Genomic DNA, 24,330 nt, shown 5'->3' on the forward strand with positions numbered 1-24,330 from the left:
GACTCAAGAGAAAGCAAAATAAATGCTTTGAAAATACTTCTGAGATAAAATGGAAGTTGACACTGTCTTCATGTGCTATAGCCGATGTTATACAATCTGATAGGCAGCTGCCAACATTCATAACTGTTTATTAAATCTAGCCTCTCTTTATGGTGGCAGCTAAGATCTGTATTTTTACCAATATTAGGTTCATTGTGTTATGAAAAAAGACCAAAATACTTAGGAGCATTCACACCAGCTTATAAAACATATTATGTAGTATATTAAATTGTTAAAATTACTTCTCTCCTCCCCCCTGCCACAAGAGAAAGTTCCACAGGCAGAAAAGTTTTGGAAAAACAAAGTCTTGATGTAGCCACTGATGCCTTAAGGAGCAAGGGAGAGGACAGAAGTGCCACCTCCAGGCAGCTCTGCCAGGGGACACTGGGATGAGCTCCTGGAGTCCCACTGCCCCATCCCACCAACCCTGACCTGGGGGAACCCACTCCTGCTCTGCAGCTTTTTTTCAACTCTTTTGGCTTTTGCTTCTGACTCCCACAAGAAGCATCAGGAGCAGATAAAGCCCTCTGGGTAACCTGGAACCTGTGCACCAGAAAAGAGGATTGAGGAAGGAACAGAGCATCCCTGCAAGGAAAGGTGACCAAGAAGCCTGATGGGAATATCCCAGGCATTGCAGGGACACAGCAGGTTTCCAACACTGGAATGCACAGGATGCACAGAATGCTCAGGATGCACAGAGCCCACCCCCCCAGCAGCTCACTGCACAGCCAGGTTTTTAGGACCACCCCACTATATTGATTTGTTCAGGTCTTAATTTATCATACAAGCATGGTTATATCTCCAATTTTAAAACGTACACAGCACCAATTCCTCGCCTTCAAACATTTATAAAGATGAGCAATTTGTTCAAATCCTTTCTTTCTGTCTCAATTTCCCAGGTGTTGCAAGGAAGCAGTTCACTGCTCTGGCTGCTTACCCTGGATGACCTCTGCATGCCATAAAATGGTATACAACTAAATACCCTGCCTTAAACAAAACCCTGGCCTCTTGGAAAGGCCCTACGCATTTAGTCACCACAACCAGCAGAAACCACGTTTGGTGACTCAATAAGCTGGAAACTTCTAAAACTTGTAGGGTGGTGAATGAATTCCTGCCATCACCTCGAGTGGGGAACAAGAGAGAGACTGCTGAGAAGTGGCTCTTGCTGCAGCCAGAGAAAAGATCACTCCTTTAAGCTGAACTCTCAAGGAAAATGAGAACAAAAACTGAATTAGCTCAACACATCCCCTCTGCAGTCAGCACATTGCTAGGCAACTTCACCATCTCTTGATAGAATTATGGTGGAGGGCTGGTCGTACATCAGGGTTAAGATGAACACAAGCACCAGTCTTGGCCAACTGCTCCTTTCCAGCAGGGCTGCTCCATGCTTGGTCATTCCACATTAGAATTTTGCAATATTATCTAAGCACCTCGAGAGTCTAATGAGTTCAGAAGGTATTTTAAAGCTGTGACATGAAAATTCTAAGATAACTGGAAGTAAGTGAATTGGAGGAGGAATAGCATGCCTTTTTTATTTTGTTCAAGGCCAGCATTTGGAGACAGCTAACAATCCTTCTTCTCATTGCTTTTTTCTTCTTAAATCTGAAGCTATCCAGAGGCTACACTACTCAAACACTACATCTTGACTCTGCATGTTGGTCAGACACATCTACAACTCAATCTGTTAAGTCACAGAGATGCTTCAAAAAACCCTGGTCCTTCCATTTTCCAGCCTTGAGACCAGACACAAAGGTCAGTTTTATGGGCAGTGCCACAGAGCTATCCTAACCCCCTGTCTTGTCACATTCAACCTGTGCCAGCCTTAAAAGAGCCTCATTCTTCCACAGTGACTTGGATAGAAAAAGTGGGACTCCAGGCATTATTTACAGTTATTAAAGAAGTATCAAGAAAATGCACAGACTGCTTTAAATAGGGGCACGTACCTTGCATAAAACCCCAAGTGTTTCCAAGCATACTTCACAGGCACAAAGAAATAATTAATTAGCTAACCACCACGATTAAAAACCAATATGTGACAGTGCAGTGAGAAATTTCTGCATGACTGGAGAAGTCTGGAACTGGTCCCTGTTTGGGGATCTCAGTCGTACCAGTGAGGTGGGTAATTCAGACATGAAGGAAATGGTAACAATCCCTCTCCTCTCCTGCATGCACCCTTTGAGCTGCCATATGGGTTTATTCAACTGTTTACTACAGCAGTCGGTAAAACCTGAACAGCTATTATGATCTTTGCTAAATGACATGGTAATTATGCTACCTCTATAAAAAAAAAGAAAAAGAAAAAAAAAAAGGAAAAAAACCCAAAATACAAAAAAAAACCAAAACTCAATTGTCTGATGTGTGAATTTCTTCGGTTTAATAAACTTTGAATGGAAAAAATGCACTTCTTAACACACGGGGTATTAAATATACCATAGAAACCTGAATTTATTTAAAAAAAAAAACAAACCACTTTGTGCTTCCATTTTCTACACGATTTAATTATGTCAGTCTCCTAGTTTTGAAATATTTCTCACAAAGACCTTCCAATTTTCCTGTAAAATCAGATGATTTTTGTTTGCACAGCCTCAGGTGGAGAAGTATCTCCCCCCTCCTCAACCCCAAACCAAAAGAAGAGACCCCAATAACCCCAAACCCCAATAACCAAAGAAGAGAGGCACTCAGGAGCAGGCAGGTAAGAGGAGAGGGCACCAGAATTCTTCCTGTGCCAGACAGCTGGGGAAAGGTCTGTTATTCGGTTTAATCGCCAGGCCAGTGTTAAACCGTGACAGAAGGTTTGGCACAAGAGGGACCAGCAGGCTTCTTGGCTGGCTAATGACACAGGGAAATGGCAACTGGAAGGTAACAGAGAAGGGTTTGACCCACCCCACCTTCTCAAGCTTGACCAAGTGCACCCTGGCCAAAATTAGCTGTCAAAGGCTTTGTTCCTCCAGGCTGGGCATGGCAGCCCCAATTCTATGCTAAAGAGGTCAAGCCCAAGTGAAGAGACAGCTCTCCTGTGTACCAGTGACACCATTTTGTCACTGGGAGGCAAGTGCAACAACCACTGGAGTTGGTTATTTGTTGGCAATGACTCCCCTGAGAGTCCATCATCTGCCAGACGATGGAGAGGAGCCCTCTCCATATTCATATTTAATCATGACATGAATTGCCCACATAAGCACGTTTAGACCCTGTCTATCTGCAAGGCAGTAACTTTGTCTGCATCACTGAACTCCAGCTTCAGCACCAAAGATCCCATAGCTCATAGGGAAGTGAAAGGATGGAGGAGAAGAAAGAAAGGAAGGGAGTATATTTCATGTATTGATAATATTTCTTATCCTTGTTATTTCATTACAAGGAAGATTGTTTTGTGGGTTTGTTTTTTTTTAAGAATGGTGGTGAATTGCTTTTTACCACAGACAACACAAGAGAAAAAAGAAATTCAAACCTCGTATTAGAAAGAAGGGGGGAAAAGGGAGTGCAAGGGAAATTTTAGAGGAAGAACAATGAGAGTTACTGCAAACTCAGATCTGACAACTCACCAGTTTTACTTGCAGGCATCACACATATCCACTCATGACTCAGAGCAAATTCAGGTAAGGATTGAACCCCTTATCATGGCAAAGGTGTCTGGAAGCTGGAGTCACTCAGAAAAAATCTTCTCGGGAGACTGAAAGACAAAAACAGGTTTTAAAACTTCACTCAAGAGTCATACCAAAGCCTACCATTTCCCTTTGAAAAGAAAGGGTGGTTATAATGTCTGGGAGTGGGAAAGCACTACAAGAGTATGTCTATGTATCAAGCACTCCTCTATCACACAGCAGACTTTATTTGGCTTTAAATAAAACTGAAATTTACAATATTAAGAAAGGCTTTTAAAGACACACTTATTTCACATTTGCAATGTGCTCCTCTGACAGGCAAGCTTATGTTCCTTCTAAATACCAAAATGTGTCAGCATCCAAATCCATATTCTGCTCGAAAACAAGGAACTGTGCACAAAATCCAGATACTTTAACCTACTTTGCATCATCAAAATGTAACAGTCTTTGAATTTCTGAAATATTTACTTTCTGCCTTCACTCACTGCATCCTGATAAAACCTCAACAAAATGCAGGATTGCTTGTTAGCAATAATCTTTCCTCCGAGATAAGGAAAAACACATATAAAAAAATATTTGATGTTCAGGGTGAAAAGGCAAAATTTGCAAACATCAGTTAAGAAATACCAATTAGTATGGGGTTTTTTTCCCCAGCTATTAGTAACACAGATTGAGTTTAAGCTTACCTCAGAGGAAGCTGCTCACGGGTACAAATGAAACATCCATTTTACTAATAAGGGGGTTTTAAAATAAGATGTATAATTCCTTCACTGCCAAAGTACCCACAGTGGTGAAAAACTCATATTCAGAAATCAGAACAGAGGTATTCCTGAGGCTCTTCTGCATGAACATCACATACTGGAACTCATGTTCCAGGATTTCAAGAGCCACTCTGGTGCCTGCCCCAGCTGGAGCTGGGTGCTCACTGCCCTAAGGGATCCACCACCACCCAGGAGAGCAACCAGGACCTGCAGGAAAGAAACCCCAAGGGAGAAAACAACCTTTGCAACAGATGAAAACATCCAGACGGCAAAAACCAGCTGTGGTGTTTCTGACCTCCTCGTTTCCCAGTCCACCCCCTCCAGAACATCCCCAACTACTCCCAGCCTTTCCCTATCTACCAGAGCTTTGGCAGTGGCAAGAAGTGCCACCTCCAAATTAATTATTGTTAATTATTTTGGCAGCCCACTCCAGCCTTCCTGAGGAGTTTCTGTTTTGGCAACAAATGTAAGAAATTTTATATGAGAAAACCCAGGTATTCTCTGACCCTGAGGTTTTCTTCCATTTGCTGAATGCAATCCACCAGCTCAAAGAACACAGGAGTTCAGAAATCTAAAACCAGGGATTAGGAGACCCTATGATAAAACTGCTACACAAGAAAAACACATCCAAAAGGGGGGTTTCAAGCAACATTTATACTGAATGTGGCTTTCTGCTTGGGGTCTCTAAAATACTTGCAACCCAAAAGTGGCCTGAGTCTTGCATCACTCGTGTTTTATTCATGAGGAGCAGAGCACTTGAGAGAAGCAACTGAGCAGTGTCAGACACACACATCTGAGGCTCTCTTCACTGCTGCCCTTGATGACAGATAGGCAGATGGGGATGTAGCTGAGCAGAAATATATAAATATATACAGATAGACATTGGGGCAAGGTTTCTCCAGCTGACCTGCTGCACCACAGTATTCAATGGCTTAGCAATCTTTACCCATGATACTTCTTGTAGAGCAGGGAAGCATCAGTAGCCTTGTTCAGACAATGAGGAATTTTGGCTACTGCTCCTTCAAAAGATTTCATGCTCTTTTGATGCTTTTGAGCAAAATGACTTCTCTAAATAATATATTTGGTCTGCAGCAGACCAAGACTACAGTATAAAGGAGCACTGCCTTCAGCTCCAGATAGCTCTTCTCCTTCACAGCCTGTCCCAAGCACAAGGAATATCTTGGCATCCTTGTGCCAGTAAGGAGATTTGAAACCTGGGAGACTTTCTACACAAGGAAAAACAAGAGTGGGTAAAGACAAAGCAGCCCAACCTGGCCTGAACTCTGAAAGGTGAACCTTTTCCAGGTGACACCTGAAAAAATGGATCTTCTTTACACCATCAGAAACTGACCTCACCAAAATACTTCAGAAAATCCCAAGAAATTCCCAAGGGAACTCCAGAAATTCCCAAGGGAAGAAGGCTTTATGCAGTCACCATGCACCTTCCTGTGCTCAGCCCCACTTGCATGTTTTGAATCCCTTGGGATTAATGGGAGCAGAGAGTCCTAAAGGCACCAAAGCTTGGGTTTGCACCACTGGAGACCTCCAAAATAATTTGATCATTATTTTTCCACCAGCCTGGAGCTGGCTCACCTCCACTCAGCCAGCCAGCTGCTGGCAGGAGGGAGCTCAGGGTGGCCTGGGGGCACGGAGGCAGCTCAGGCATTTCCATGGACCTCAAAGCTGTCATGTCTGGGGAAACCACAAGTAGTGCTGAGGGGAAGGGTGGAGGAGGGAGAGGAACAGATAATAGATTGGTTCTGATAAACTGAAGCCTTTAATGAGCTACCCACGCACTCGGGTTCGATCTGGCATTGACAAATTGAAGCTTTTAACGATGCGCCCACACGTTGGAGTTGGACACTCCTCTTTCTACACGTTTCACAAAAATAGCCTGCTGGGTTAATGACAGAGAAACTTGAATAAAGCTGCAACATGAGCAAAACTCTTTGACAAACTTCTCCCCCAAGAGATTCTTCAGTGCAACTCCTAATGCAGACTTCCAATACAGAGCTCCTCACGAGCTGCCTTGCTCCTGTGCTGTATCTCCAAAGGCTAAAAAGGGCTGATGAGATGCAGCAGCTTTAGTGTAACTGAAGTACAAAGTCAATCAAACCTTGAAACAGGAATCTGGGCTTCATTAATTCCAGCAATCACAACGTTTTTATTATCACTGTATTAATCAGAATAGGAAACCTATTAATCTGCCCCCAACAAAAATTAATCTTCGTAATATTGAACAGATTTGAAAGACAAGTTTTAATATTTCACTATTTAAATCTCAGAGGCAAAGGCACACAGCTCAGGTGACATGGAGACCTAGTATGGACTTGTCAGCAAGAGGACAGCCCTACCACCCTCACCTTTCCCTGATGGTTCCAAACTTCTTTGCTCAACTCCAGCTTGGGGTCTTGCTGCTCCCAAGAGCATTGTTTCCTCCAACAAACTGCAACACTGGCTGCAGGACTAGATGCAACTCAGGAGTTGTCAAGATTTTAGGGCAACAAAAGCTGTGGAAAGGCCTAGAAGATTCCTTCTATAAGAAGCAGCTAAGGACTTTATATTTGTCTAGTATGGAAAAAAAGGAGGCTGTAGGGTGACCTCGTTGCTCTGCAGATTCCCGAGCTCTTCTCCCTGTTATCCAGTAATAGGACACGTGGGAATGGTTCAAAGCTGCACCAGAGGAGGTTTAGACTGGACATCAGGAAGCATTTTTTACCAAAAGTGTGGTCAAATACTTGAACAGGTTTCCCTGAGGGGTGGTTGATGCCCCAAGCCTGTCAGTGTTTAAAAGGCATTTGGACAATGCCCCACACAACATGCTCTAATTTTTGCTCAGCCCTGAAGGGGTCGGGCAGATAGATGAGGTGATCATTGCAGGTCCCTTCAAACTGAAAATATCCTATTCTATCTTATCCCAGTTAATGCTGTGACACAAGGAACTGCACAGTGGCTCACCAAGGGCACTGCAACAGGTAAAGCAATGCTGAGGGTTCACAGATTGACAGCCTTGTGTTCCAAATGAGAAGAGATGCAATGGGAGAAAAAGGCAGGAACCTTCCAAATAAGAAAGGATCTGAAGTCCCTGTGCTCCACAGGAGTAAGGCTGGGATTGGCACACAGATCTGGCACAGGGTACCTCTGGTTGGTGCAGTAACCCCCCAACACAGCCATGGCTGGGAGCTGCACAACACCCTGCTGCTGCCAGGAATCAGAGCATCCCCACAGAGCCCAGATTCAAGGAGAAAAGGGGTGGCAGAGCCCTTACAAACCGATGGCAAGGAGCAGGACGAGATAGAAAGGGGCTGAGGATATCAAGACTAATGTGACTTAAAACGTGGAAAACAACCCAGAGCATCTCCAGATAGCCATGCCCTGCCTGAAGCAGGGGACAGGGATGAGCACATGGCTGCAGCTCTGCCTCTGCAGTGACAACTGCTGATGGACACAGTCTTTTTTTTTCCCTTGGCCAGGTTTTCCTGGAAGCAGCTTTCCCCAACACATCTCCACATACATATGTAGATTCACGTACACCTTGGGACTATGTTTGGCACAACACATTTCAAAGCCTGATCAAAGGCAGAACTTCAATCATCTTATGCATCACTCACATTAGGCTGTTTACCCACTGCAATCAAACTCCAGAATCCTGTTTTAACTAATGATTTCTCAAAGCCATGTTGCACAAAAAGAAAACAGGTTCAACTTGTACATCAGTGCCTAAGAGACCGCTCCAAAACAGACAACTGTATGAAAAGTGGTGCCCATGTATACATATATACAAAACTGTTTTTAAGTGACTGTTTTAAATTAGAATAAATCTGTGTTCCACCAATTAAGCTTTGAATGCTCGGCTGATACCGTTCACTCTTTTAAACAAGAGGCATAATAAATGCAAAAATTCAAATATTTTAGAGAAAATACTTGGAGAGTTGAGACATTAATTTTGCCATATACAATCTGTTTCTTGGGGATTTTAAAAAAAAAAGCATTATTGCCACCCTGGTTACATTGGAATACAGACGAAACCACCATTCTTTCCTATTTACATATTAAAAAATACGTGCCTTCTTGATACAGACTACCCAGCTTGCAGATCCATGACTCTGTTAAAAACAATACAGCCTGTCTAGAAAATGCAAAGCCCCAAACTGGATGGCTCTTTGCAAGAATTACTGCAATCCAACAGGTTGCAAGTGGAAATAAAAAGCACTGCTGTCTTGTTTATCCTCCCCTTCAGTGAGGGTCCAGAGGGACCAGGACCAGAGCAGCTGCAGCTCCCCAGGGTCCTGCCTAAGCATCAAGATGTTTACCAACAACCAGCAGCAGAGAAATAAGATCAGACAGAAAAGCCTTGGGATCTTAGGGTGTCTAGAGGCAGGAGGAAAAAGAAAAAAAGGAAAAAAAAGAAAAAGAAAAAGAAAAAAACAAAACAAAACAAAACAAAACAAAAAAAAAACCTCCCAAAACCCCCCTACCATCCCTACTCTTATTTCTGCCTCGTACACCTGTATTTGATTGTAGCTTGAGATACTGAGCACTACCCTAAAATCTTTCAGTACAAAGTCTTTCCAAAATAAACTTTTTTTTTCTTTCCTTTTTTTTTTTTCCTTTTTTTCTCACCCTTTAAATAAATTGCCACTAGCAACACATACCCAAAGCATCCTTAACAAAGGCCACGAAGGCTGCTTGCAGGGGAAACTTCACTGCACCAAGAGGTAACATTTGTTCTCCCCTTTCAGCTGGGATCCACCTCAACTTTTTGATGTTGGTTGGAGCTTTTATTTGCAAATAGAACTGAGCTGCTTGGGACAGAGGGCTCCTCCAGAGCATGCCATGTGGCCTGCACAGATGTTCCTTTTATTCCCATGTCCCACAAGGCTCTGTGCCTCCCTGGTGTTAAACAGATTACGCAAGTGGAACACTTGATTTTCCATGTCCCCCTTTTTTTTTTGACAGTTATCTAATTTACTCAACTCGTTTTGCTCCCCCTTTCCCCTCCCCAGTTGCTACAGAAAACACACACACAAAAAAACCCAAAAACAAAACAAGGAAAACCCACAAAAAACCCAACACACACACAAAAACAAAAAAGAAAAAAAAAAAAGAGTGAAAAGAGAGAAATAGAAGCACTGAAATCTCTTCTCCAACACCAGAATTTGGACAAATGCTCAGTGTCTGCAAACAATATAGGAGAACAAAACTCTTATTTGGACAGAAAAGTAACTGGCTCATTAGATGCCAGGTTCTTCTTAAAAAGTTGATCATATCCTAGTAGCACCAATTGCTGCAAGTATCATAATCTCTCACCCTTACTTAGATGTTCAAATCAGAATTGAACTTAAAAAAAAAAACAAAAATAGAAAAACAGGGGAAAAAAAAAATCTAACACCAATTATGGCTGCTAATCATTTGAAAATCCTTGAAAATCTGGCCTTCAACTCGGTCACAAAGAAGGGGCTTAATTTCCAGGCTGTCAGGCATCCCAATCAACAATTGAAGTCAATGGGCTCTACACAGTACCTTATTAAAAAAAAAAAAAAAAATAGAGCCTAAGAGGCCCATTAAGCAACCTCGGTTACAGGGAGACAACCTTGCTGCAGAAGACAGCAGCTATACACAGCTTTGTGCATCAGCCACTTTGCTTTCATGCTTAATTTGATTAATTATTTTGGTATTATCCCCAATTAGACAAGTGTCTAACAGGAAAAATAATAAAAAAAATAATATAAAAAAAAAAAAGTGGTTCAGACTAAGACACAGCAGAAAACAGCAGCTACTGAACATGCAACTACTTGAGACCTCTGGCATTTGCCAAGGATACAAAATTAAAAGCTAAAAATCGTGGCCAAATACAAAGGCATTGGTGTTTCATCCAGACTGTGGATTTTGAATTTTTTTTTTTTAATAAACTGAAACCGTATTCCAGATGTTGAAAGTCGAGAAGTAAAAACTGCTTTAGCTGTAAAAACACAGAAAGGTGAGACAAAAAATTGTGCTGAAATATAATGATTTTTAGGTATGAAAGCAAAGCCCACGCATCCCCCTCCTCGACACCAGGGTGGGGGATAGGATTTTCTTCCCTCTGGGTGCCAAACCAGGCACAAAGGTTTGCCCAGAGTTTCCTTTTAATAAGGGACAGACTAGATCAGAAATCTCTGGGAACTGCCTCAGCAGGGAGGGCAGTTGTGAAGCTGGGGCAGTGGTGGATGGAGCTCACCCTGACCCCACAGCACCCATATCCAGCCACCCTGCAACCCACAGGGGGTACCTGGCAGCTCTACCTGTACAATAAGACCATGGGGGATTTGTGGATGCAAAAGACACAAACTAGCACACTCAAAAAAGATGCAGAAACCCAACTGTTTTCTTTCACCAGAGTTCAAATCACCTCTGGCACAGCAGAGCCACGTGTGAGGCTCCAGGCTTCAGCATCCCAATACAACCCAAATTTTGACCCACATGACTGGTTCTTGTTTTACTGTGTGGGTACTGTCACCACCAACACTTAGGGCTTTTGCAAGCAGTTTTCAGGGCAGTATTTTGAGATCACTGGTTTCACCTGATTGCTTCCATCACAGAATCCACAACGTTCTGAAGATGAACACACAGAAAATCACAGCGTACCTTGCAGCATCCCACCAAACACACCCCAGGCAGATGCCTGGTTTCAGCCTAAAATTCAAGGAGAGCACCAAATGTTTGGATTTTGATAAGAGAGGGAATACTCATCAGCATACTTCACTAGTGATGCAGTCAAAACTTGCAAACTTAGTCACAGAAATATGACTGGGCTTGTCTGCTACCACAAAACAAAGTACTGTCTAGTGGTTAAAATCAGAGGACATGATTCAGGAATGAAGCCTTTTCAAAGAAGAACTAAAGCACATGATTAAGTGCTGTTGAAGTCAATAGGCTGATTCAGAGACCAGCTTTTGGAGGAATGGATAATACTCCCCACATTGCCATATGGCTCTCAGTCAAACTTCCTCGAAGCATTTGCTAATACCGGGTTCCACTACAGCTTTTGAGAGGCCTGTTTTTCTTCTGGTTTTTTTTTTTTTTTTTTTTTTTTCCCCTTTCCTTTTTTTAAACCAACGTCTGGGATGATTTTCACCCACTCTGAAGATCCTCTGGGCTCTCACTGACTGAGAAAGAATAAATACCCAGCCATGGTGCAGACTCATGCAGTAATTAATAGGCTCAAACAAATGGTTATCTATAAATAAGAAATAAATGCAAATATGTAAGTATGAACTACATAAAACAATAAATGCAAATCTATAAACAATAAATAAATGCAAATGTATTATAACCCAAATGTGCTTTTTGTTCATTTAACTTGTTTAATAACAGGTATGTGAGCTGTTACAGCAATGAAATCCAGTGTGAGTATCTTGGCCAAGATTTCTGCAAGTAATCTCAATCCAACCTCAAAACTCCTGAACCCGTTGCCTTTATGACTTGGAAATATTACTTCTCCAGCCAGCTCCCCATTCACTGCTAGAGTAAAAGCTGCCATGGCAGGTTTTCTACTTCTTATTCTTCAATCTAAACTGTGCAGGGACAACCACCACTGGTCCTACCCTCCTGCAAAGTGAGGACACGAGCAAGGGACCAGGGCTGAGCATCCCCCAGGTGAGCACCCCCAGGTTCTCCTCCCCTCCTGGGAATGCCACCCAACAGCACCCCAGCCACCTTCAACACTGCCAAGACAAACAAGCAGCAGACCAAACCTTTTAGCAACATAAATGGCTCCCTAGCTGAATGGAACCTAATATTTGCAGCAAGTCGGTTACAATTTTTATTTTTATTTATAGGACTGAGAAGGGAAGGGGAGACTCCTGGCAGAGCCACCCACTGACTTTTCATGTTCTCTCCAAACCACTCGACTGAAATAATCTACTAATTCTGCACATTGCCTCATCTTTGCAAAGGCTGACAAGTTATTCTTTACGTTTAAGTCATGGAAAAAAAGAAATGAAACAAAAGCCCAATAAATTCTTGTTGGCTTTTTCAAACACTTCAGGTAAAGATAAGGAGTAACACCCTTTCATTTCCTACAGTTAAAGAAATGTAATCACAGCCTAAGTCAGCCTTCCAAGCCATCTTGTCTTTAAGGCAATGGAGAAAGAAGAGGCACTACAACCTACAGTAGTTTTTCTGGCTATTAAAGCATTTCTCCTTATTCAGTATCTAAATTAAATCAAACGGAGTATACTAAGTAAGCCCATAAGACACAGCGCATGATGCAAGAGTCTTAAAATCCTTATCTCCTGAGCACTCCAGCTTAAAGGCTGATGTTTTATGTTCCCCTGCAGCGCACGGGGATCCTGCTGCCTTGGCCAGACTAGGAAAATCAGCTTGGAATGACCAAATGCAACTGCAACTTCAAAAAGTAGGAACCAAACCAGACACAACAAACCACAGAGCAGCCTTTCCCGGCCCGACCCGAGCTGGCCCAGTACTGAAGCTCCTGGCCAGGAGGCTCCTGAGCCATGGCCAGCATCCAGGGCTGCTAAGGAGATGCTTGGGAGGATGCAAGCCTACAAGTTGGGTCATTAATCACGATATTTAGTTCAAGATGCAAAGGGTAAGGCAAGCAGAAAGCCAGAGCATGCTAAGGAAGTGACCGAGCTGAGCAATATCACTGGATACAAAAGTTATTTTTCCTCGAGTTTATTCCTTGAGTTTAAGTGATTCTTGAAACACCACTGAGTGTGTTTCACTCAAAATCCAGAGATCTACTGGGATTCCAGGTCCTGGCACTGGAGTGGGAGGATGGGGGAATGGGAGCTCACCCCATTGTGCACCCTCAGGTGCCAGGTAGAAGAGTGGGAATGGCATCGACCCTCAAAGTTTGGCTGTTTCTTGCCTGAGAATATGTAATTAAAGCATAATTACATGTGAAACATTTTATACATCCCACTAAGGGGACGTTTAATGCAAAGAAGAGTTAAGCAGCTCAAATATTAAAATGTGAGCAAAACTATTGTTGATAACGATGACATAAATTAATACTGGTAGGTAAGTAAGTGTAGGAATATCCTCAGACTTTTATTGTAAGAGTGATGCTTTTTCACAGAATTTGTATTAAAAAATAATATAACTTACCTAAGTGCTCAGATCTATTAGAGCCATCAATCTGGTATTTATTGTTCCCTGCATTTAACATACCTGTCCATAGAAACAAAATATATTGTACCTTATTTCCTCTGAAGAAAAGCTCTTTAATTATCACCAAATCTACAAAGTCTGCTTGGAAGTCAAATTTCAGATCTCTTTCATTTGTTTTTTTAAACTTCTAAGTGCCAGAAAACAGTTTAAAAAACTAAAAAAAAAACCCTCTATGGCCAGGGAAAAGCAGAATTACCTTTCCTCTGGACTAGACTTCACAACTTGAAAAGGAAAAAAAAAATGGGAGAGGCACTCAGTCACTTAATGATGTGATGGCAGGACTGGGAAATCCTCAAAACCACCCAGCAATCAAGGAATGCAAAGCAAAGTGAAGCCAATCTGCAGAACATCACAACCCTGCAGACCTAACACCAGTTTTTATGAGGAAGAGATAAGGTGAATTCAAAATGATGGTGCTTGTTTTATCATTTTCTAAAATCAACAGGAACTGGGTTCCCATTGCTGAGGGTGCAGGGGGGCACGAAGTGATTGCCTCACATCAGAAGAGAAAGGATCAAACCCCATTCTGAAAAGCTCCTCAGAGTTGTACTACCAAATAATATCCAAATAACAGTGACTCCTTCACAGTTTTAAGGGATAAGAAGGACTTGGGGGTGGAGATTTAAAAAAATGCCAGCCCGCAGTAATAACTACAAAGAAATCATTTCAGGGCCCAAACCAACATAATCTTTATTTTTTGTAATTAAAACCATTTCATAAACCACCACAACTACAAGCCCACCCAAAGCAGCAAGAAATAATTTTTACCATTTTATCCAAACAGAAAGCTGCTGTGTTAACTTAAAGGATCAAGATATGTGGGCCAGCAATCTGAATGCCAGGTTTTACCCATGTGAATTCAGCTATAAATGCTTGGAAAAGGTGATTCTTCAACTTAGAAATAGCAACTGTAGCATTCAAAGGTAGCCCAGTAATTACTGGAATGCTTGGTGAAAAACTAGACAGAAGCTAACATCTTACTTACATTAAATACACATCCACCACAAATTAAAAGAGAAAAAAAAAACCAAAAAAACTCCCAACAATCAGGAGAGCAGATGTTTGGAGAAAGAAAGGAAAAAAACATGACAAGAGAAGGCCAGATGCTCATTTCTGGTACTCAGCACAGAGTGATGAAGGTGCCCCACACCATCAGCCTCCTCAGGTCCTTGATGCTCAAACAGCCAAAGGGAGTCAGATTGTCACCTATCCAGCCCTAAGTGGTAATTTCATCCCAGATTCTGCAGTAACACACTGCCTGAGAATCCCAGAAATGCTGTCTAGTCATCTGAGACAAGAGTAAAAGAAGCAGTAATGCCAAATGTAGTAGCCTACTACAGCCTGAAGGACTCATGGGTTTAGCAACTGGGCTGGCACAAGGATTATATTATGAAGGAGTGCCCACACGACTTTATTAAGTGCCAGTGAAATGTCTGTTGGATTTGGTGCCTGGGAAATACTGTAAGAAATGCCAAAAAACTACACATGAAGCTGCTTGACCAATCCAGGCTTATTCTCAGCTGTCATCCCCTGAAAATAAACTAAGGAATAAGGTACTAGTGATGGGTAAGAGAACCTCTGCAGGGAACAGAAAGCCCCAGGATAAGCTGGTAGGAGCAGGAAGAGTCCACAGCCAGGCTTTGGAAGGAGGTACCCAGAGAGAAGTTATCTGCAAAATGTGCATCACACTCTCCTGGCTCTCTTCACACCTCCCCCTTTGCATCCCCACTCCCATGCACCTTCGCGTCTATTCCCACACTTCTCTCGCTACCCACATCCTGAACATATTTATGTTGTAAATATCCATTTGGAAGCTTTCAGTATGCTGTGGCAACAGAGAAGGATGCTGCTTAGAGCTTCAGAAGGCAGCTGTCTCACCGTGACCCCTCTCCCTCCCTTTCCCAACTGCACAGGAGGGGAAAAAATTACTTGGCCCTCACCCTTATCTTTTATCCACTCAGGAACTAGATTATTGCCTAATAAAACTTCACTGCAAAGCTATTAAAAATTAAAGGGATATTTCCTTTCCTACATAATGATTTGCCACAAGGCAGACCTAAATCAGGACTGATGAGGTTTGTGGTACCTCTTTCTTGTTTTTTTTTTAATTTGGCAGAATTTTCAGATTGGTTTTTTTGCAGCCCTTCTCACTCCTGACTGAGAAAACATTTCTATCCCCCCAGACCTTTCTTCTTCATCATGATGAAGTAAGAGGTGAAAGGCAGCTGAGCCAGCAGAAATTTTCCCACTGTCCTTCAGGAAACACACAGAAGAGCCCAAATAGTTGGTATGATTCACAACCAGTGGTAGAAAAAGGACAAACCAGATTACAGCAACACAGAGGACTCCATCCAAAACCTGCATCCAAAGAGGCTCCTGCTAACATATGGTGGGAATGTGACTTTCTGCAAATATACCCCACAGAAGCCAATTCCTTTCTTCCACCCAAGCCACATCCAAGAGCTGTAGCAGAACGAGCTGTTACTTACACACGTATTAGTCAGGATAGGCATCAGCCATGATACAGATTTTAATCCATCTAGCTAATGAGGAATCTGCCATCTAGTTAACGTGCTCAGACCCTACAGAGAAATTAAAATCCACCTGTTTAGCCTCCTCACTAAACAATGTGTTGCCCATCCTGAAGCATCCTGGCTGCTTTTCCAAGTCCCCCTTCATCCCTGCTCCCTCCACGGGGCCGGCACCGCTCTGCTCCTCTGATACAAAGAGAAGCACCCGGAGGAGAATCATGCTGGAAAAACAGAACTTGGAAAGAATGCGTTAGCAACTTCCATCCAAATATAAAATGTATTTAAAGGTCATAATTTGCATAACTACATCTCATGTTTTTTGTTGTGTGGTGTTTGGTTTTTTTATTTTTTTTTTTCCTTTTCCAAATTGCTCTATCCTGGAAGGTGCTGAGGATTTCTGAGAATCTCTGCTTCTTTTTTTCATGTTTTAACAATTCCTAAGGCTGCTCAGGGCTTGGCAGGAGCAACTCTGCAAGGTGGCCTAGGACTACACCAATAGGTACAGAGCAAACTAACTGGAGAAGGCATCCAGGCCAGAGAGTGTAAAGCATCATTTATCACATGCTGACATGACTGTGCTGACACAGGAGTTTCACTTTCTTCTGATGCACTCTTGGTGGTGGATTCAGAAAGGCAACAAGAGGCACCCACAGTCATAACAGGAAGAGCTCAACAGGCCCTGGGTGCAAACCGAACCAATGATGAATCTGCACCAGTGATGCTGCAGTCTTCATCCCATAAGGATGCTGGACTCATCCCCTAAACTTCCTCACCGAACCCTTGCTCAGTCCCATGAAAACCACCACATTTTCCTTGAAAGGACTGTCAAGGGAAGAGTAGCAGGTTCAAAGAGTGCTCTCCTCAACCAGAGAACCAAGGAATGCTGAAAGATTCAGCTCTTGTTCCTGCACAAAATTCATTATAGAGGCCAACCTGTGCTGCTGCTTACACATCTGCTGAGGAAAAGATGAAATGGCTAAATTGATATTAAGGCAAAGGAAGGGTTCCTCACAGCAACATCTGAGGCTGCTTCAGAAGTGGTATTCTGCCTTCTCCTGAGCTACAAATGATCTGGAGATGGCTGAAAACTCTGGCTACAAGCTTAAAGTTTCCCCAGCTTGAATAAATGCTTTTGCAAAGATCAATGTGCTCTGCATGGGGTTCAGAGGCTGATCACAGCTCTACCACCATCAGCACCTGACTGGTGATTGACACAAACCACACACCACCTACAAAGGCATTGCACAGCCCCAAGCATGTGGGAAACACAGGCTTTCAAACAGCCTTCTGCAACATCTTAGATGTTTTCCCACATTTCCATTCAAAGAAAAAAAAAAAAAAAACAAAGCAAAACCAAGTATCCAGGTTGCAGTATCCGTGTTAAACGGGATCTTTCATTTCTGTAGCATCCACTTGCAATCCTCTTGAAAATTAAGACATTTTCTGTTTATTCTGGACTCTGCACAAGACCTACCCACCACAAGCAAGTTCTGCCTGGTGCTCTGCTGCAGACGTGACCGGAGAGAACGGAACCAGAGCACCCAGGCAATGAGCATCATGGCAGAGATGCAGTGTACTCAGTTTTTCAAGCTACACATTTGTTTTAAAAAAAAGGGACTAGAAAGGACACCGTTTTCTAGTGAAAACTGTACCTGTCTCAAGAAACACAGTGAAATTATCAAAATAAAGTTCATGGATTCCTCTGGATTTGCCACAGTAATGTTGGTCGTGGGGTCTTTATGAGAAATGCCCCAGTCCTGACTAATTTTTAAGCCAGAATGATGATACACTCATGTTATTAGCATCAAGCCTCAAATGGGCACCTAGTAAAAAGTTCTGTATTTCTGGTGCCTTTTCCCTCTGTCTCACCCTTCTTGCTCTGCAGGGCAAGGAGGCCAAAGCTCCTGACTCCTCGTCCACCTTGCCTGAGGACTCTGCAGGCCTCCTGAAGAAGGGTTTGTTTCATTTAATAAAGAAAAGGCACCTTGGGCCACATGAAGTGAAAATCCTTTCACCTCCCACACCCTCTCCCAAACTTCTATTTTCCAGAGAGGATGAGGAGATTGGAGGAGATGCTCACTCCTACACCAAGCTGTGGTGGGGAGGCAGAGGTGGAGGTCAAGGAAAGGCAACCAGGATGTCCAGGGCTGGTTTAGGTCAAGAGAGCCCCTAGAAGGCAGCTTGAGAGGGAAATGAGACCACAGCCCTGTGCCAGGACTTGCCCACATCTCTTCAGCTCACGGAGGACAAGGAGGTTGTCCTGGGCGATGAAACCCCAATATCTACAGAGGAAAGTGTGCCAGAAAATCCAGCTGTGCCCAGACCCCTCACCTCAGAGAAGGTTTGGCAGAAGTTTGCATGCTGTTTTGAAGGATGAAGATTCAAATCAACAAAGAGCTCTCAAGGGTCTCTGTGGCCAACCCACACGTGGCCTCCCAGGCTCCTGCACTGCCCGGGATGCAGTCTCGGAGAAGATGCAGCCAGAGCTCCTTGGGAACACCCTGTAAGGGGGAGATCCAGGCAGAGGCTGGAGCACTGTAAGGCAAATTCACAGGTTGCCTTCACTGCAAGGCGTGCTTTGCTTTGCTTTGCTTTCTTGTTTGTTTGTTTTGAAATTTTCTGGCAGCGGAAAGAGAGTCACTGTTTTGTTTTTCTCCCCCACATATGCTATATAATTTTCTCTTTCGCACCCGTTTCTTGCTTACTCAGTTGACTATAGTCTGCTTCTCTCCCAGGAACGCGAGCTGTGTTTGTCCCCAAACTGCATCCTGATCCAACTGCTTTGTGTCATCCCACCAGCCCTGCTCGGGAATGAGGATCACAATATTTTCCCTGGGATGGGATGCTGAGAGATGGGCACAGACCTCATTTCAGAGCCAAGCTGACCGACTGGGTTCAAACTTGTGCAGAAGTGTTTTGGCTAGCAGCAAACAGAGACGTGAAAAGTGGGAGTAGTGCTACAAACAATACCAAAGCTTTGTTTGTACAACCACGCGAATTTGTTGTGCCAGATAACACTGCTAAGGAAACACCCTGTTTCAGCTACACATCACAAGAGAGTTCCCCTGCACATACTGGACAAGACAACCACGCTTGCAGCAACATCCAAAAGCAGCCAATAAATTAATAGAAAACATCCACAGGCCGCAGACATGATCAACAAGTAGGTCAAAATAATTCGGGAAGGCTGTGAGAGGCACATGGAATAGTCCATGGCAGCAGTCCGAGGCAGGGATGAAGCAATCCCACTTGAGCTGCTCATCTAGAAGCAATGACACAAGCCCAGGTGCTAAAGGGACATGGGACAAAGCCATCCTCAATCCAGGCAACTTGCCTTCCATCTCTGCAAGTTAAAATTAACTTCCCTGACAAAATGCAAATACATTAAAAAAACTACCCCAGCCAATTAAGACACAAATGTTTAAAGACATGAGTAGTAATTACAAATGTATTATTCATACCTAATTTACAAGATGAACTCCTTTCAGTAAAATATTAAACTGTTTACATGCATTCAGGAAGACCATTTCCCAACCCTTCCCGTCCTCCTCACTATTGCTATGCAACAACTCCCCAGACTTACAGTGTGCACCACGGAGTAATCAGAAAATGTTTGACCCCAGATATCTACTTGACCCTCCAGAAATGCAGACTCGCTCACTATAAAATCCTAAACAATGGGGCAGACAAGGTCAGAGGGTCAAAGCAAGTATTAACAGGTCATTGTGCAACCCACTTGGGAGCAATTACTTCTGGTCACGGCTAAGTGGACACTTGATTGAATACCACTAAGACAGCTCACATCCCACAGATAACAATCCTCACAGCGATTAAGAATTAAAGCCCCCATGATTCAGCCTTTATTACTCAAATGAACCTAACTATTCCATAAAAAACTCTTGGTATATGCATGATGCAAGGTCTAAATTGAAATGCCACCTCATTAAACAATAATATCTAATTTTATCTAAATGAATTTTCATGAAAGTACGCCACACAGCTCAGGAATTTTTAAAATGAATTATCACAAGCGATACATAATTTCACCAAAACTGCTGCAGAAAAAAAAAAAAATTAGCTTCAGGGATGAGAGGGAAACATCTATGCTGAATGGAAATCGCATTTCTGTTTGCAGAAAGGGTAAAAGGGGGATTCAGGGCTTCTGACAGACAACAGAGCCAGATTTCAATCAACTCAACACCTTTGTGCTGTGTCAGGTATGCTCACCCTACCCTGATTGACAGCAAGCATCCAAAACACTTGCTGAGTATCACTGCACACCCACTTTCAGAAAAGGAGATGCCACCTGCACACACCAAACCCCTAAAGCTCAGGGTTACTATCACAAAAAAGCCACCCATGGCAGGCTGCTAAATGCCCTGGAAACTGTTTGTCCATCTCCTCCCAAGGGGTGGAAATCCTGCTGCATGTCTACATGATGGCTTTTCACTTAGAACTCTTAATTATTTTACAGAATGTATGAGAAGCACAGACAAGATGCTGATTTTAAAAGGGATCCTGTCAAGCATCACTGAAAGAAAAGACCAGGTAAGCTGATTTGATTTTTAGCCCAATTTAGTTGCTGATTCCATGAGGGGGTGGTGGTTTCCACTGCCCTATGACTGAAGAGCCACCCCACTGACCCACAGGTGCTCTCAGCCTCTTTGCTCCACGTGTAACTTTTTCCAACATCTGGTTCTCTCACTCTCCTCTGCCCAGTTAGTTCCTGGAAAATAGCTGGTACTCACAAACCCCAAGCCTTCTTCACAGTTTACAACTTCCACAAGAGGAGAGGAACAACAACAACAAAAAAACCTGAAAAAAACCCCAAACCAACAAACCAAAAAAGACCCCCAAAAATTAAGACCTTTTCCAAGCTAACTTGCCCAGCATAAACCTGTGGAAAAGACCACATTGAATGGTGATGGTTGGTTGACCACTGCACACCAAAGGCTGTGAAAGGACATCAGGAAAATGATGCTAAGAGAAGTTAGGGCCCCTCTGGGCGTGAACTCCTTCCTCTCTTCCCCACTCTGCCCAGCAGCAAAGCCAACACCTCAGGGATATTTAAGAGAACTGCATATGCAGACACTTGGATGTGCAAAATTATGCATGTGTGCTTGCAGGCCATTTTAGAGCCTGGCTCATGACTCATACAGAAAGTAGATCAGGAAGAGAAAAAAAAAAAAAGTTTGAAGATGCATTTTTTTGTATTCTTGCTACTGCAGAATAGCTTTTTTTTTTTTTCTTTTTCTTTTTTTTCCCTTTTTAATATTGAAATTGTTTGGGCCTTTGTTCTGCAGCTGTTGGAAAATTCCAAGTTTAAAACAGAAGTCTTTTACATTAGTGTTGATACCATGATAGCCAGCTGATAACATACCAGATATGCAAAATCCAAGGCCTGGGAGACTCTGCATTGATTATTGCACAGGAGGAATGAAAAGCTGCACGGCTGCTTCTCCCTTGTCCTGCTGCCAGCGAGGTGTAATAACACTGTTATGAAAAGCAAACAGGGATGAACTCTGCTCAAAAGAAGGTGAAGCCTGAACTGAGAAATCAATTGCTGCATCAGTCGTGCCCCTACAACTGAGTAATGCTGTTAGAAAGTTCATTGAGCCCTCAAGATCCTCACCCTGGCAAGGCTTCCAGTACTGTGCATCCTTTACTGGCACTGAATATTCATCCTGTGGCAGCACGAGGCCAAATACCTAAAGCTGCCACTGTGGGTAAAAACCAGCCCTGGAGTCCAGCCACCAGCTGGAGATTTCATCCAGAGGTCAAGGCTTGGTTTTCCTCTCTTTCCAGGTTCCACATCTCCCTGTACTTCTGTTGACCCAGGTTTGGGATGAGGAGCTCGTGTTCTCCTCCTGCCCTGGAGGGGATGATGTGTTACAGACCCTGGTGCCCCAATACAATGCCAGACAGGCTCCTGGGTGCAATAAAATCACAGTGAAGATTAGAGTCCAAAAATAAGGTGTACCCTCTTGCTGGGACAGTCTGCCTCAAGCCCTGGGAAATTTCCCAAAACTTGGGGAAAAAGTAGCAAAGTGCTGATACAGGGACTACTTGAGCTGTGCTGAGGCATCAAAGGGGTAACCACTGACTCTCAGGTACAAGAAGGTGGTTAACATAGGGCAAAACTGAGGAGGGCTGGGGAAACAGGAATAAATTTATGTTAGTTTCTGCATGAGAAAAGAAAGCCCTGAAGTTGTGCAAAAGCAGCCCTGCTGCTTAGCAGCTACAACCCCAATGGTCCTTGCAATGGGCAAAGTGTTGGAAGACACTGACCAAAAAAAAAAAAAAAAAAAGATAAATGAGGCAAAAGATGCAAGAAAACTCACTTCTGGCACTAGTCGAGTCAGGGAAGAGGAAGACTGTGAGACATCAAGTAGTTGCCAGCAACTGGTCTTACCACCTGCAGAGTCACAGGGGAATCACTCCCCAGGGCTTCACTGCCCAAGCTGTACACAGCATTTAGTCCCTCCTTACCTTCCTAATTTCTTGCAAACCATTTAAGCCTACCATGCATAAAACACTAAGTTGAGAGTTATTACTGTCAGACAGGCCAAAATCTCCTGGATGGTTGAATGACTCTCTGACACGCCTCTGGTGAAGAATGTGAATGAGATCAGAGAAAGAAGTCACACCTAAGCCAGCCCAGAGATCACCAAACCATCACCTGGGCAATGGGATGTGCTATGAATCTGGGCACACAGATGATTTTCAGAACTGTTTTTTGTTTGTTTTGGGTTGTGGGGTTTTTTTTTGCTTGTTTGTTTTTTGTTGTTTTCTTTTGCATTTGGTACTTTTTCCTTTGTGTGCCCAGGAATTATTGCCTGAATGTTGAACTATTGCCTTGAACGCTGCCCTAGCTGTTACCAGGAGCATTTTGGGCCACCTTCTGCCCACCCCAACTTCTCCATGTCCCAGTGCTCATCCTTTCCACCTGCAGGGACCACCAAGGTGCTAACATGCTCCAAAGTCCAGAAACTTGCCCCAGGGCTGCTCAGGAACAAAACTGAAATTACCAATCCACTCTCAGGAAGGCTCTGCCACTCTATAACATCAGCCACAAATTCAGCACCTAATACATATTCTGTAATCTGCAAAACAAACCCAATTAACTCACTGGCAACTCCCTTCCTACTTGCAGTGACTTCTGGGTGGGGGAAACACATACATTACCTGACATATATCATTTCTTCTGAGCAGTCATGTACTTTTTCAGTAGCCCAAATGGGATTTTAATCTTCCCTGCAGTTCCTTAGTAGCACATCAGTGCTTGAAAACCAAGACTATCAACCCCCAGTACAGATCTGGACTTCCAGTAATCTGGGTGATGTCCAAATGCACCAGGGGCAAGCAATGACACTTGGATTTCTCTCTGCCTGTTCAGCACCTGGAAGAATCATTGCAAAGAGGGCCATGTCCCATACCCCTGGCTAGAGGTGAGGGATCAGCATGGGATTGCTGCAGAGGAAGGAAACAGGGAAATCAAGAAGGAAATGGCTGGGCCAGATAAAATCCTCAGTCTCCCTCTTGTTAAATAGGATGTTTCTGGTTCAGGAACAGATGGGAAGAGAATCTGCTCCATGGCTAACCCAGAGGAGGTGGAGATGCCTGAAATAAAGTCCCTTTGACTTCAGCTCTGTCCCCCTGACAGCCCAACTCACTCATGGACTGAGCAGATAACAGGCACCCATTCATCAGCCTGACCAATGCACAAAGGCAAGAATTTCCTTCTTAAAGAGATGCAATGATAGAGCTTTAAAAACTGGTTAAAGGAGAAAGACTGAGAATGAACACACTAGAGATGAGGTTGCTACCAGTAATCCCCTGAAGCAGACACCCCAATCTGCAACACTGGAAGGACACAACTTACAAAAGTCAGGCATGGTCTTCAAGCAAAACATTGTCCAACTGCAGAATTAGAACTGAGCTCAGATAAAAAATTTTACATTATCCTAGTCTAACGGATCATCGAGGTAGTTTGGGGTTTATTTTGGGTTTTTTGGGGGTTTTGGTTGGTTGGTTGGTTGTTTTTATCTCAACCAGAAACAGACAGCCCATGGATGCTCATCTTCCTTTGTACACTGGAAAAAAAAAAAAAAAAAAAAAAAATGCAACCAACCAGCTGCCTTGGGATGTCAGCCTGTTTTCTCTCCAGGAAAGACTTTTTTCACATTAGAAAATCAGATTAGAACATATTTCATAAGGCCA

General features: G+C 43.3%; 1 protein-coding gene across 5 annotated transcripts in view; it reads right to left on the reverse strand.

Moving 5' to 3' along the window:
• Positions 1-24,330, reverse strand: part of FOXP1 (forkhead box P1) — a 377,025-nt gene that overhangs the window by 328,179 nt on the left and 24,516 nt on the right. For all 5 annotated transcript variants that reach the window (XM_030458438.1, XM_030458449.1, XM_030458445.1 and 2 more), the window contains exon 2: positions 3,582-3,709. The gene's annotated coding sequence lies outside the window, so the exon portion shown is untranslated. The remainder of the gene's footprint in view (positions 1-3,581; positions 3,710-24,330) is intronic.

Source organism: Calypte anna, chromosome 12 (genome assembly GCF_003957555.1).
Source record: "Calypte anna isolate BGI_N300 chromosome 12, bCalAnn1_v1.p, whole genome shotgun sequence".
Lineage (NCBI taxonomy): Eukaryota > Metazoa > Chordata > Aves > Apodiformes > Trochilidae > Calypte > Calypte anna.